Source organism: Megachile rotundata, chromosome 7 (genome assembly GCF_050947335.1).
Source record: "Megachile rotundata isolate GNS110a chromosome 7, iyMegRotu1, whole genome shotgun sequence".
Lineage (NCBI taxonomy): Eukaryota > Metazoa > Arthropoda > Insecta > Hymenoptera > Megachilidae > Megachile > Megachile rotundata.
The window spans coordinates 3429561-3445955 of NC_134989.1; the positions used below are offsets into that span (position 1 = coordinate 3429561).

Below are 16395 nucleotides of genomic sequence, written 5' to 3' on the forward strand. Positions count from 1 at the left end.
GCATTACAATTATAATCTAACTTCCATTGAAAGCACATTCAACCCCCGTTCAAACATCATTCATCCAATCTCGTAGTTCGCGGAGCTGGTTCGTCGCGACAGTGACTCGATAAACACGCGTAACTCGATCGCAAGTTATTCAAGCAACGTCCACCGTTGTGTTCCTGTATGTCATTTTAATCGAATTCCTGCCTGCAAAAGACTCCAGCGAACCGAAACGTGTTCAAACAGTCTGATCGACGTAAAAATTACTTGTGTTTGCATTGACTGCATGTTTTCCTCTTCAGAGTTCAAAGTTTTCAAATTCCTACATTCACGCATTTATAGATACTGATATTTTCAAATTTTTTAATTTGTATATTCCCAAATGTTCAGATTTTTAGACTTATCACTTCTTTCATTTTTAGATACTTTATTTTCAAAATTCTAATATTTCAAATATCTGATTTCTAAATCATTAAATTTTCAGATTTCAAAATCCTCAGATTTTTAAATTTATAAATTGTAAAATTCCAAATTGTCAAAGTTCTAAATCCCCAAATTTTCAAAATTGCAAAATTCCATATTTGTAGATTTCAAAATCTTCAAATTTTCGTCTTACAAAATTCTAAAATTTTTAGATTTCTAAATTTCAAAATTTAAAATTTTTTAAATCCTCAATTTTCCAAATTTTCAGATTTCCAAATTTCTAAGTTTTTAAATCCCTAATTTTGGGGTTTCTATATTTCCAAACTTTCAAATTTTTAGGTTTCTATATTACTGTTCTAGAATTGAATAATTACTTGAAACATGTATAAAAATTCTAAAACAAATTGGCTTAAAATGTCATCTAATTTTTTAATCATCAAAATTTTTTAACTTTTAATGTCTTCTAAGAATTGTAGGAAATAATATTGTATTTATTTTTATAAATTGCGTCTTCGTATTGAGAATCTTTGATTTTAAATCAATTTTAACAATCAAAACTATTAAATCTAATAAACTAACAAACTGTTAAATTTCTAGTATTTAAAAAATATATGGCTACAAGAAACTTGTCTTAAAATGACCGAATTTTTCAAAGATTATAAATTAATCAGATTATTATTACAATTAAGAAAATTAAGGTTATTATAAGAAAATTATTATTTCTTCATCTACCGAATCGATTACTTTCTGTCGTCGTTGAAAGAGCAACAACTTTTTTATCGAAAAGCTATGAGTCTCTTTATTAACGCTGCCTGAATATTTGGAATCTCTGGAGAAATAGTTATGTCAATGATGAGGAAATTAATTAACGAATTACTCAAGTTGTTAGCGTGTTTAGTCCGGAACATGTGCCACAGGATTTCGTGTTATTCGCCGGAAACACCAGAACGAACATGTCCATTCAAGGAAATGAATGCTGTCATTCGTATTTCATTGCGTATATGTCATATTAATAACTCATATAATTAACTATTTATCTTTTTATATGTATGGCACTTTCAACTATTGAATAAGTTCAACATAAATCAAAATTGAAAGTTGGGTTATATAAAATGATGTGGGATAGACACTGGAAGTATGTACTAACAATAAGTTGTTTCAAACATTTTTCTTTTATATAAGTGTAATTTTTGTTTAATGTACAATGTTTGAATAACTAAGTAATAACATGTTGTTTAATATTTTGCAAATAATTTACTTTGAAATGATAGGTATTGGAGACTTGCTTTAAAAGAAAGTTACATGCATTCTCAGATATTAATTTAGAGAATTAATCAATTTTAGTTCATTTTTCTGATAATCTAAATTATTGATCCATTAGCTGTTCGTCCATTGACCGATATTGGTCATTTATGTCTAATAAGTATGATTTTCCGGCACTCGTCAAACGTAAGCTTCCTAAAACTTGACAATTTTTAAATTTCCAAATTTTCAATTTTTCAAATTCTCAAGTTTCTCAAGTTCTTCAATTCTTCAATTCTTCAATTCTCAAATTCTCAAATTATACTATCTTCAAATTTCAAGATTCCTAACTTTATATACCATAAATTCTCATATTTCTGAATCCCACAATTTCGAAGTTCGTAAATACCAACATATCCTCAAATTCCTAAGTTCCCAAATACCTTAATTCCTAAATTTCTGGGTTCTCAAATTCCTAAGTGGCGAATCCTCTATATTTCCATATACATAGAAATTTAAGAACATAAGTATTTGAGACTCTATGTTCCAAATTTTTTGGGTTTAAAATTATTAGATTGCTAATTCGTAGATCTGCAAAGTTTTTGTTACTCTTTTTAGGTCTCTAAATACTTTTATCCGTAAATTTTAATGTACCCAACTTGTGTTCCCAAGTTTCTATATTCTCAAATTTGTAGATCCTGTTTTAAAATCTGTGATTCTCGAAACCCTTTGGTTCTCAGATACTTATATGTATATGTATGTATAAAACCTCAACGATCGCACTTCATCAGAATTCATGGCATACTGGGACTTTCAAGACCCCAGCCACTAAAAGTGTTTCTTACAAAGAAGCTATTCATTATTTTAACTTGAAAAAATAATCTTTGAAAGTTATTTTAACACACTTCAGAAAATTTATACGTTGTATATGGAAAAATATTGAAAAACGCAAAAAATGTTTAAAATGACAGTTTTCACAGAAAAATCTATATTCTTTTTTGATTTTACTATAAAGAGCTAAAATATAAGCTGAGCACTCTGAGATATAACAGTTGAAGAAAAATAATAGTAAAAATACCGAAGCTTTAAACAAGGTATTTATTCAGACTTTCAGGATATAAAGTAACAAAGAATGAGGTTAAATTGGCTGGGTTCATTTCATACTACAGCTAAGAGTCGAGTTTCCAACATTAAATACTTATGTCAGTGTTTATGCCCTAAATTTCTATGTGCACAAATTTCTACGTCCCAGTATTCCTAGGTTTCCATATCCGTAGATTTTCATGTCTCGGAGTCCTCAAATCTGGAATTTCTGAAATTCTCAAGTCATCCTCAAATATTCATCTTTTTATATGTTCCCTAGGGAAACTAGATTTGCTTTCGACTGTACATTCGACCCAGATCTTTTTCCTCGGCAGACTCTCGATACACCTGCAGCTTGCAGAGAACCTCCTGCCCACACTGTGTGCCACATCGACCAATACTATCTCAACACGCTCGACTGATTATTATAGGCTACGCTTTGGCTGGCACACAATACACGTTAAGGATCACCTGTGCATTCTATCCCAGATGCATCGTTTTGTGTGCAAGCTGGATAATGCACGGGTGTGTATGGTGTACTGCGACGAGACGTATGCGTGTGTGAGTGTGGGCGTGTTGGCGTTAGCACGAGTTTCGGGTCACTGTCCCATTTTATCGCGAATTTCTTAACACCCGCCACGAGATAGAGCTTGCGTAAAAATTTTAACGATATCGAGTGCTTTCTTAGAAAAAGGACTCATTGTTCATTGAAAGTGGGAATTTATGTTTTAGGAAGTTGTGGAAAGTCATTAAGAGGAGGGAAATGAACATTATGGAAGATTGTTTGCGTTTGCATAAGCATTAAATGTTTATTACGCCTTTGAAGGTTTATTTTATTGTGAAAATCCCTAGACTTTCAACATGATTTTTTAAATTAAACAGATGCACTTCTGAACTCTCATTACTAATACCAATGAGGACATAATGATGAGTATTCTCTATTAAATAACGTTTCGAAGGTTGAATTTTTGAGAAGTTTTTTTAGATTTTGAGAGTTTTTAACATTTTGAGAAGTTACAATAGAAAGTTGTGATTGCAAAATGCAACATATAAAGTAATTTTGTTGGGGATCAGTCCTGATACTAATCCTAACTAATTTTGCTGTATTCTATTCATTTTTCCCCAGTCTTCACTAATGTTTAAATTTGCTTTTCACTTATATTTCACAAAATACAAAAATTTAATGCGATACCATTTTCAATTACTAATCTGCACATTTGGAATAGTATAAAAAAATTATACAAAGAAAGTTATTCATTTTTATCAATTTAAATTTAATTTTAAATCTACATTTGGATATAACTGCATAAATGTAGTAAATCCGAAAGGAGATGGAAGAATTAAACGCGCGATTATGATTCACTTAACATAACGGAAACAAGATAGTTTTATTAAAAAAAAAAAAAAAAAAAAAAAAATAGTTACACCAAGAATTTTTTGCAACTGAATCGTTTCGACATTTTTTGTTGATTGCAGAGAAAATCTAGAATCAAAATTGACAGTCATTGACGAGTGTTTTCACCTGTCAGTTTTTCAAAATTCCCGCGTCCCTAATTTCGAATTTCACTCGGTTCCAATATTTCACATGTAAAATAATATACTCAGTGTCTATTATTTTACTACTCTACATAAGTAGCAATCATATTTTATCAAAGTATTAATAGAAATTGCAAATACTTTGGAATATTATTATTATTCTTATTATTAAAAACTGTAACAAATATCCTGAGTGAAAAACTGAACTTTATATGTTTCAAAAATCAACAAAAATTATACAAAATCCTTGATAATATTTGAAATGTGGTAATAACAAAAAAAGGGGAAAACAAAATATACTCGAGAGTATGTTATAAATCTATAGGTACATATCTTTCTTTTAAAAACGAGGCATTTCGGTATAATAAAATCTTTACTTTTTTACCCATCACTTTAAACAATATACGATAATAAACATACATTACCAGAGATTAAAAAAATTTGCCCATTATTATTTCTCAATATTTTTAAATTTATTAAAATGCAAATCCTTAAATATTTTACAATAACAAGAAATGGACTCACTTTTAAAATAAACAGCCTATGTGTAAAATAGCCGTAAAAAATGTATACGTGAGTAAATGTACTGACCCTCTATCGATTCTACGAAGGCACGTAGTGACGTGTATACGCGTGGCGCAGTGTGAGTCGAATTCTCAACTTTCCATTCATACCTCGGACCCCGTCCGCGTACGCGAACGAGAGGCCGGATAATAGTTCACGTTTTATTAACAGTAATTGAGGACAGGAAATTATACAGTTTATAAAAAAAACTGGGGAAACAAAATGTCACTTCTCGTTTCTTTGTTGCATGATACTGTTCGTTTCTTTTCGTGCCACAGTCAGTAATCGGTGAACAAACATGAATGGAGTGTTGGTTTTTCTTGTTACTAAGTCAAATCGGTGTAGTTTGTGAAATTTATGGTACATACTTATGTTTGTCGTGATGTGAATGTATGTACCATTGTGGTTATAGCTGGTTAAGTGGAATGATAGGGAATGCTGTGGTTACTGGAAAATGTGTAAAAGTGCAGTTATTTGGGACAACTTGAGGTATTTTATTCGGGTAGGATTTCTCAAATTTTGTATAATTATTTTTTTATCAAATTTTCAATTCTTTAAATTTCTGAATTTCTGTGATTATAAATCTTCAAAATCCTAGTGTTTCAAAATTCCAAATTTTCAAACTAGTACATTTACAAATTTTCAACTTCCTGAATTCAGATTTCTTCAATATTTCCTAAATTTATAGATTTACAAATTTCTAAAACAGCAAATTTTTGGTTCCTCAAGTTCTTAAAATCTGAAATTCTCAAATTTGCGACTTTGTGAAATCCAAAATTCCAAATTTCTTAATTTTCAAATTCTCACATTTTTAAATCTTGAAATAATCTGAGATACGAAGAATAATCTAAATAATCTAACTAATTTAAATATCCTAAATTTTCTAAGAGAAATAATATCTAAATATCATAATACTCAACCAGTGTGTTACTGATAATCAGTTTTACTGTAAAAAGTACTACTTCGATTTCACGATAAATATCTTCTAAAAGTCTGTAACAATTTTAAACGAAGTTCAGTGAAAGTCTTTGTTAAAAATCTCACTGAGTATTCGAAAGATGTGCGACGATTTCTCCTCAGAGATTTCTACGAAATGCATTGAAATCTTGATCAATATTTACTGAGTTTTTATCGAAAATTTCTTCGTATTTTCAGAAAATCTACCTCAAACATATCTCTGAAGGTTTCTTAAGAGCTCACTGCAATCTAGCTTGATTTATACCGCAAATTTTTACCGAAGATTTCTGTGATTATTCCGAAAATTTACTTCCACTTCTTACAGAAGGATTTTGCTTTCCAAACTTTTCCGTTTGGTATGAACTTCAATTACATTTAATATTTACCATGAATTTCCTTTAATTACTGACTAAAAATGTGTACCTACATCAACCATATTTTGATTGCTTCTAACTTTTAATCAAAATTTTCCGAAATGTCTTTGACATAAACTGCAAACCGAAAATTGCAAAATATTGCGATATTGTAAAATGTTTTTCAATTAAAAATACAATTTCTGTAAAATTTTATTTAATGACAAGTTTCGGTTTGTAATTACTTTTATTCAAATATAAAGTTCCTGTAATCATGCTTGATATTTACATTTTCATCGTCGAAAACTATTTTAATTGTTCGCAAAACTAATTTTTCCTTTGATTAATCGTAAATTAAAATTAAAATTTCTTTATGATCGATTTCTATTTTGTATTCAAGTAACACTGACTGTCACACTGGAACAGTTGAAAAGATAAGTGATATATGTATATTCATTTGTAACAAATCTTATAAAATATTTTCACAATATTTTATTATCTCTATTATACATAATTTCAAATACGATTTTTTATTAAGGTAGTGAATATATTCTAAATAATATAGATGAAAAATTCTTATAGAACTTATAATCTCACGATTTTTATATTTCCCTTAACTCTAACCTCCACTTTATATTTAATTAAATGTTTTATAATATTACAGTTTCTTTCTATTTTTAGTATAAGCTAACCCTAATCCTGACCTCCATGTTATGTCGATTCAAACAGTTTATGACGGTACAATTTTTCTTCTTTATTCTTCACATGAGTCAGCTTCAATCTTGACCTCTCCTTTGTACTCAGTTAAATAATTTATGACCTCACATTCTTTCTTTTTATTCTTAGTGTAAACTAGATCCAATCCTGACCTTCATCTTATATCAAATTAAATAGTTGAATATACACTTTATTTTTCTCCATTTAAGTTATACCCACCATTTTATATTTAAAACAATGTATTACATGATTCTATTCTCTACGTGAATTAACTCTAGTCGTAAATCCAATTTAATATCTCTAAAAGATTCCCCCGAAAGTTATACATTGTCAACCCTATATTTCTAAGAAGGTCTTGCAAAAGTTCAATACTAGTTCTTTTAATCCTTACAGAAAAAAGGAAGGAATCAATGTTTATCCCTAGAGATCTCTTTTCACGGTACATAAAACGATTCACCGCAAATGGAACATCCCTGTTCGGAGTTTCGAATCGTCGAAATCGAATTGGAATTTTTCAGCAGCCTCGAAAGGGTTGGTATTTTAAGTCGTCTTCGAGCAGCTTGCGGTTGACACTTGGAGATAGAGGCTGTGTGTTGTGCACACACGAGTCGAGGAACGAGAGGAGAGCGAAAAAGAAACGAAGAAAAATTAACATCCGCGGAGAAGATAGCGAGCTTATCGGCCGTATGCCAGACAACCGGCACCAGTCGAGTTTCGTACCTCGATCGGCTTAGACGAAATCGTGTCGGGATCCGTGTAAGTTTCATCGTTAATCCTCGATCGATATCCGTGACCTTATTGAGTGCTCTAATTTTTCCGAAATAGAACAACGTCACAGTGAATGCAACGTGACAGTGAACGGAGAAATTTTTCCGGGAACCACCGCGATTATGGAAAATGAAATGACCGGTTAAGTTCGTGGTTCGTGGACTTTTGTGATACTTTCATTGGCGTAACTGGAACTTTTATTTGAGCTATATAGGTTCTTCAGTTTTATCGACAGTGTCAATGACCTGCGATAGAGATAATTGAGTGGCTTCAGGAAATTTGGGGAAATGTTAGGACATTTGGAGGATTGGAGTATTTGGATTTAGGGAATTTGGGTGCATTACAAGTTTAGGAATTGAGGATTTGGAAATTGTTGATTTGTGAGTTGGAGGATTTGGTGATTTAGGGATTTGGGGATTGGGGAATTGGAAATTTGAGAATTGGAGATTTCAGAACTGGGGAATTTAGACACTTACTAACTAGGGAATTTGAGAATATTGCAAGTTTAAAAATTGGGTTTTGGAAATTTGGAAATAGGAAATTCTTGATTTGTGAATAAGAGGATTTGAAGAATTGGAGATTTGAGAATTGAAGATTTCAGAATTGGGGAATTTAGATACTTGCGATGTCTACAACTAGGGAATTTGAGAATATGGCAAATTTAAAAATTGGGCTTTAGGTATTTGGAAATTGGAAATTCATGATTTGTGAACAAGAGAATTCGAAAAATTGGAGATTTGAGGAGTAGGGAATTTAGAAATTTCTAAATTTGAAATTCCAATTATGAAGTTTGGAAGCATTGCAAGTGTTGAAATTGGTGATTTGGAAATAAGACAATTGGGAATTGTCAAGATGGAGATTTGAGAATTGTGATTTGAAAGTTGGGGTTTGCAAATTTGAAGATTTTAGAATATAAGAATTTTAAATCTGTAGATTCATAAATTGTATCAAATTAGGGATTTAAGGGGTTAGGAAATTAGGAAATAAAAATATAGGAAGATTTATAACCTTCATTTTATATCAAATGAAATTTTAAATCAAGTAGTTCATGAATAGACATTTTATATTCAACTAAACAATATGTTATATAGTTCTATTCTCTACATGAATTAACTCTAATCTCAAGTAGGAAGAATTTAAAAATTAGAAAATTTAAGAGTTAACTCGAAACTGAAAAATTAGGGATTTGGCCCTTTGAAAATTTGATTGTTGGGGATTTAAAAATTAGAGAATTTAAAAACTTGGGCTTTTTGCAATTAGGGAATTTGTAGACATAGCAGATTTAGAAACTGAAGATTTGAAAAAGGTGGAATTTAGAGAATTCAATCTTCTGCAATTAAAAAACTTAAAGATATTGCAAGTTTTAAAATTTGTAATTTATGAGTTTGTGAATTTAAACATTTAGTGATTCAGGAATTTGGGGATTTGTATAATTCGAGATTTATAGATTTGAAAATTGAATGATGAGTTAATTGAAGATTTGAGAATTAGGGAATTTGGAAATTTAGCACTTTTAAAACTAGGGATCTTAAAAACATTGCAAGTTTAAAAAATTGAAAATTTGGGAATTTGTGAATTGAGGGTTTTGACATGGTTGATTTGCCAATTGGCTGTTCTAAGGTTTTGAGGATTTGGGAATTGTACGTTTGTAGATTTTGGAATTCGTGATTAAATATTTAGTGTTCGGATATTGGGGAATCTGAGAATTAAAAAATTATAAAAATTAAACTTTGAAATTAAGAAATTTGCTAACATTCCAAATTTAGAATGTTAGAAGCTAACAAATCAAAGATTTAGACAATTTGAGATTTCGATAATTTCAAAATTTGTGGAATCATGGTTTTGACAACTTGGAAATTGAAAATTTACAAATTTAAGTATTTAGGAATTTGAGAATTTGAAAGTTTCTCCCTTCTATTTTACTAAATTTCATAGAAACATGTATAATTGGTAAAAGATAAGAGCAAGAAGAATGCAGGAATTGTTGAACAAAACGGAACGGTTTTCAACGATGGGACGGTTATAGGCTGGAATTTTCAGGGGTGTTTCTCTCGCAACGAGTTTTTCGGGCCTATGTGACGCCAATGGTGTCGAGACGCGAGAAGTCGCAGGAAGAACCGAAAATAAAGTAGACAGCCGGCGTGAACGCGTATGAATATGCTCGCCAGCCCTCCTGGCTTTTGCTCGCGGAGGTCCAAACCGGAGAAGAAATTTTTAGCTCTACATCCGTGTACCAAAAGCGTACACTTGGCTGCAATGTAGCTTTCCTTTCGATAGGGACAAATATGTAATCTTTACTATTTTTCATATTCATGTTTTCCATTTTCTTTATTCTTTAATTTATAAATATTCAAATTTCCATTCTCTTTTAATGTTTATATTTTTAAATTTCTCATATTTACAAATCTTAGTTTTGACATTTTCAAATTGTTAGGTTTGTAAGTTTTTAGAACTTTCGAATAATTCAATATTTTAATTTTTGAAACTTTTGAATAATCATATTTGAAAATTTTTTAATTTTTGAGTTAAAAATTATAAAATTTTCAAATATTCGAACCTTTATAATTATCAACTTGTTAATTATTTAAAACTTTCAAATTATCAAATTTCAAACTTATAAATTAATAAGTGTTCAAACGGTTAAATTTTTAAATTCCTGGGTTCCGAAATTTTCAAATTTCTGTATGTTCTAATTTCTCGAATTCACATATATTTCTGTTTTCATATCTACAGATTTCTAAAATTGAAAATTCTTAAATTCTCATATGTACTAATTACCAAGTTTCCAAACATCTTAAATGTTCAACTTCTAATATCAAAATATCCACACATCACAGACTACAAAGTGTTCGAATTCTCAAATTGTCCAACATCTAAATTTGCAAGTTTCCAAATTCATAAATTGTCTAACACCTAAATTTCCAAGTTTTCGGATTCATAAATTGTCCAGCACATTTTCAAGTTTCTAAAGTACGAAGTTTGTAAATTGATTAACTAAAGATCGAGTAGGAAATGAATTTCCCCTAGGGAAGCTAGATTTGCTCTTGACTGTACGAATTCTCGACGATGCAGCCACTGAAGGCAGTTTTCTTTGCGGCTGCATTCGTCACTAGATTTTTTTTCGTGTATCCTGTATCTCTGCTTCTGTCTTATCCGTCTTAATAACTCTACGCTCACGACGGGCGCACTCCACATCGTCGTGTAAATATTTTCGGGAGATTTTTCACGGGAACCTGCTTACTCTTCTGTGTAGTGGCTAATTTTGGGAAAGAAAGAAATATTATTCCTTTTAAATCCGACTTCCGAACTTTTCGAATATCAAAATTTATAAATCTTGGAATTTTCGAAATTCCTACTTACCAAATTAAATTAATTTTCTTAAATTATCAAATTCTGAAGTTTCTAAATTGCTCAAATGTACAAATTTTCATGTTCCAAATTTTCTTAAATTTCGAAATCTTCACGTCCCTTACTTCACAAATTCTCAAATTTCATTTCTCAAATTCCATTTCTCCAAAAGTTTTTCCAATAGCTGAATTTCAACGATTTATCAATTATTTCTTTAGGGATTGACAACAATCTGTCGGTTGTACAGAAGTATATTTTTCTATTCTTTATGACTCCCCTTTAACCGCCCGAAAACCTTATCCTCTTATCTCAACGGTAGTTTGCACTTCAGATATCAAGTGGATTCATTTATTTTTCCTTCCGGTTAGGCGTAATTGTTTTTCGTCTGTGTAAACCGTCTTAAGTGTCCCATACACTAACCCACCTGACTGGCGCTCTGTTGAGTAGTAATGGGTTGCGATCGCTTAGGATATTCTTCAAGTTACATCAAAATTTAAATACAAAGTATTATTATATTACAAGCACATACAAATTCACAAGTATCAAATAATATTGATATCTAAGTGATGTAAACATGTATGCTTATAATCGTATAAAACTATGTCGCCAGATAACTACATTGTTTGATCAACGTTATAACCGATCGCAATTCATCACTACTTAATAAGCTGATCGGTATTATATGTATAGGGGATCTTTCAAGAGTTTTATAGAAATTGTGTCGCAACATCTAGATTTTCCTTTGTGGTTCTTTTTTCAGACAAAATTTTTTTCTAAATGTTCTCATATACTTATACGGACACTTGTACATTAGGATGATATTACACATACGTGTATATTAGGTTATTATACTAAAAATTCAACTTTTATAATCTCGTTTAATTGTTTCGTTCTTTATTCTAACAAACGGCACTCGTTAAAATTTTGTTAAATTTCATAACATTTCAAAGCGTGTCTTAATATTTTGACCAAATTACACAACAAGTTCTCAATAAATCTAAGAGTGTGATTATTAACAATTTAGATACCAGAAACAAAGAAGAAAATCAGTATTTATTGCTGTTAGTCAAGCTATTTTGTTGTAAATATCCTTGCATTAAGAAATCGATGTTATTCATCTAATGATATTGTTTTCGAAATGGATTTTTATAAATGTGAGGTACTATTTTTTGAAAATTGGTGGTTCACAAATTTATTAATAACATTTCAATATTACTATTTTCATTTTATATTTCAATATTATTATTTTTATAATATTGAAATAAACGTATTTCAACATTGTAATATATCGAGAAAAAAATTACATTTTATCTCTTGGAAAATACAAAATTGAATAGTTTAATGTTAAAAAGTATTTAGAAAATAACATACTATTTATTCATAAGGGTGAACACATTGACAGGGTGTATAAAAAAAAAAACAGAAAAAATGTTTTTGGTTAAATAAGCATCAGCCTACTGTATGCACATACATATGCTAGCTTTCTACGACACGTGTTCAGACCATGTGTTACGACGTCCTCAAGTTTCGTACATAAAAATCACGAAGAGCCTGAATTTTGTAAGAACGTGTCTGAGAATGAGAGCGTTAGACAACGACATACTTTCTTTTTTAACAAAAACGTTGTTTTTTAGTCGAATTTCGCGCTGTTCTTGGAATATGAGATTGCTTGGTTGTAATTCAACTCGCGTTACGTACTTTTTCAATGTCTCGAAAAGTGAATGTGATTTGCTGTGCTGTTTGGTTTATTCGAAGGTTATTCTGACTTTTAGGCTTCCCAAGAATGTCTAGTAAATTGGATTTTAAATCACCGCTTTATGTGTTTTAGCTTTCCGAAAGACGTATCTTTTTGCAGGCTAAAATAAGTCGGGATTCTGATATGCGCTTTTGCCTTTGTCAATTGGTTAATAATTTCTCAACTTAAGAGTTTAAAAATTTTATAATTTCGGAACTTGAGAATTTTATAATTTCACAATTTAAGAACTCTAACATTTGAAATTTGTAAATATAATGTTAAATTGCTAAACATTGCACTATTTTTAGTAATTCTTAATTTATTATGAATCTAAATTTCTAAATACTATTTTTAATAATTTATATACAATTCAAAGTTGAAAGTAGTATTACAGTATAAAATATACTATTTAATCGTTTCTTCCTTAAAAGTATAACTGATATCAGTTATAACGTAACATGTGACGCACGTTTATTCAACTGCTTTGTTGCATGAATAATTTATCACCTATCTTGTTGTTCTTCACGTCTGGTTACATTTAAAAGGAATTCTGCCAGCTCGACAGAATATACCTCTTTTCTTTTTACAAATACGAAATATACGTCAGAACGGTGACGGAATCCAGATTCCTAAATAAATGAATTATTATTGACTCTTTTAGAACGTTCATGCATATCACAACGAATTTCAAATTTTCAAATATAAAATCGTGCAAATATAACATTCGGTTGTTATTTTAAAAGCACGATTTTTCTTGGCGAACATAACTTACGTAAGCAGAAAGAACATTAACATTTAACCTGTGCTATTGTTTTTCATTTTCGAAATGACGATAAAAATACAATTTTTCCAAGCTTCTCATATTACAATTCTAACATTTCAGTTTCGCAATGATTTTACAATTAACTGTACCGAAAGGTCAATGTTTATACTTGTCCACTATACTTTTGAGTTATTTTTTCTCTATTTGCTATCTTTCTCTTCAATTTCTATAATTACAATATCAAGTGACATGGTGTGTAGGTGAATATACCTTGAAAAGTTGAACATTCATCTTTTACGGTCTTCCTTCTTTTTATGATGTCAAGCTATGAATTATTATGTGCTATTTTATCACAGTTCTCTGGTACATTTCCCTGTTTATTCTCTTAACCTTTGTAACATTCTAATTACAATTTCAACGTAATCTGCGTAAATGAAATTAATTACTGAGTCAACTCTCACCTTTTACAATGTTCAGCCTCGAAATATTGATTATAATTAGCTCGAGGTTAATTCTGTCATTCTGTCAGATGCAGTTGCATTTAGGCAATTTCAGGATTTCCGGATTTTGAAAGTTTGGTATATCAAGATTTTTGAATTTAGAGGAGCTGGAAACTACTGATTTTGGGACTTTGAAAGTTTTTCCACTTTCATGCTTTGAAATTGTGGGAATTTAAATTTTTTGTATTTTTGATACTATGAATGTTTCGGATTTTGGCATTTTAGCAACTTTAGGAACATCAGGAACTTTAGGGATATTAGAGACTTCAGGGACAATTACTTACCTCGGATGTTTCGAATTTTGAAATCGTGGAAATTTATGATTTCAGGTTTTTTTAGGTTGAGGAACGTTGGAAATTTTTGAAGTTTTAGAGATATTGAGAATTTTTAGATTTTTGGGAATTTGTGGAATTTCGGAACGTTGGAATTTAGGAATTTTATAAATTTAGAATTTTGAAATTTTAGTACATCAAACTCGAATTTTAGAATTTGTGAACAATGAAACTGCAATTTTGATCATTTGAATTTTAATGCGTTAGGACTTTTAAGACTTTGGAACTTTGAAATGTATGAATCTTTTAAATTTAGAACTTTGAAATTTAGAAACTTTTCACATTATGTATTTCGAATCTTGGGACCTTGAAATTTTGGAACTTTAATAACCAAGAAAACATTGATAATATCAGGTAACATTAACATAGTCGAAATGTATACTGACAAAAGTAAGTACAGACAAATATACATGTTACTATAAATTATAAATAATAATATAGATATCTATAACACAGTTAGTTATATTTCTGTTACACATATGAGAACCTTGTTAGTCTTGCTTTAGAAAAAGTAATAAAAATTATATTTTATACTCTACAATATAATAAAAATTATATAGTATATTATATAATATATTAAAAATTATATTATAATAAACAAATAAATTACAATATAATGGGTAAATATATTAAATGCATAATTTGTAACATAATAAATAAATAAGTTAGAATACCATAAATAAATATACTAAATATATAAATTATAACATAATAAATGAGCAAATTATAATATAATAAATAAATAAACTATAATATAACAATAATTATATTAAATACAATATCATATAATAAAAATGTGTATATTATGCAATTTAATAAATAAATAATAAAAAAGAACTTAAAATATGGTGTTTCCGGACGAATATAGTAAAATTGAAACTCGTGCAAATCATTTCGGCACATGTGCAACTGAATTTTCGTAAAATTTCGGTGATTCGAACGTTGGTTCATCGAAAATCGTAAAAAGTCATAGTCAATGTTCTCCATTAGACAGTGATAACGCTATCACAGCCGTTCCATTTAACGTGTCCCATACGATCTGACAGGGCGATATCGTGGTCGTGTTCTTCTACGTCACTGTGTGCGTAGTCACGTGACGACCAGTCGAGTCACTCTTTGGCCCTGAAGAATCGTGAACGATTCAGTTTATCGTGACCCGCGATGTGCTCGGGACCGTGCGTGCGTTCGATCTCGGACGCAGGCCATCTTGTACGATTCACAATTTTCTACTCTCATAATCTCTCCAAAGATATATTTACAATTTTTATCTGGCCGCGATCGGTTCTCGATAAAGCTTTTTATCGGTGATTCAGTCTCCGTTATTTTGTAACTTAGCGACGTTTCGCGGTGTGCCATTTCTTATTCAGGATCAGTGTTTTCCTGTGAGCTCCGTTTGTGCATTTAAGTATGTACATATTTGATGAAAAATTGACAAAAATGTGTGATCCTCGATTGTAAATTTGTAGTGAACATTTTTTCAAGTAATGTGTGATGAATCATTTGTTATGTTTCGTATCAGTTGAATATTAAACATATGTAGTGGAAAGTATTTGAAAAATTGCTTTGCTTGGAGGAATTGTAATTTGAGATTGAATTAGGTTTTATTATGTTTGGGGTACGCAAAAGTTCCTGTCTTTTAAGTATAAATAATTATGAAGGTTTTGATGAGTTTTGCTTTGTGAATGTTGACAGTGATAGTCTTATGTCAAAAGTGGTAAATTATATTTATAATTTCTACGAAAATGAAAGTTAATAGGCTACAGATAGAGATTGTGGTAGGACTACTGTAGAGATATTCTCTAGGCAAATGGCGATTTAAGAGAATCAGGAATTTCATTTTGTTTATGCTTAGTAAATTCTCAAATTTAGAAATTCTACAATTCAAGGCTTGAAATTTTTAAAGCAATAAATTTTTTAATTCACGAATTTTTAAATTTGCAATTTTAAATATTTGCGAGTTTTCAAACTTGGAATATTACATGTTTTGGAATTTGAGCATTTATGAATTTCAGAAAGAATTTAAGAAAGAATTTTCAATTTAAAAATTAAAAAATTTAGAGATAATTTGAGAATTAAAAAGTTTGAAAGA

General features: G+C 30.0%; 1 protein-coding gene and 1 long non-coding RNA gene across 22 annotated transcripts in view; one reads left to right on the forward strand and one right to left on the reverse strand.

Moving 5' to 3' along the window:
• The window catches only part of LOC100884044 (rap guanine nucleotide exchange factor 2), a 302494-nt gene that overhangs the window by 248976 nt on the left and 37123 nt on the right, over positions 1–16395 (forward strand). Inside the window, exon 1 of one of the 21 annotated variants that reach the window (XM_012293204.2) lies at positions 15456–15711. The exons of the other annotated variants lie outside the window; for them this stretch is intronic. The gene's annotated coding sequence lies outside the window, so the exon portion shown is untranslated. Of the gene's footprint in view, positions 1–15455; positions 15712–16395 lie in introns of those variants that run through there. 21 annotated transcript variants of the gene reach the window in all.
• The window catches only part of LOC143264811 (uncharacterized), a 264256-nt gene that overhangs the window by 59902 nt on the left and 187959 nt on the right, over positions 1–16395 (reverse strand). The gene's annotated exons all lie outside the window — the stretch shown is intronic.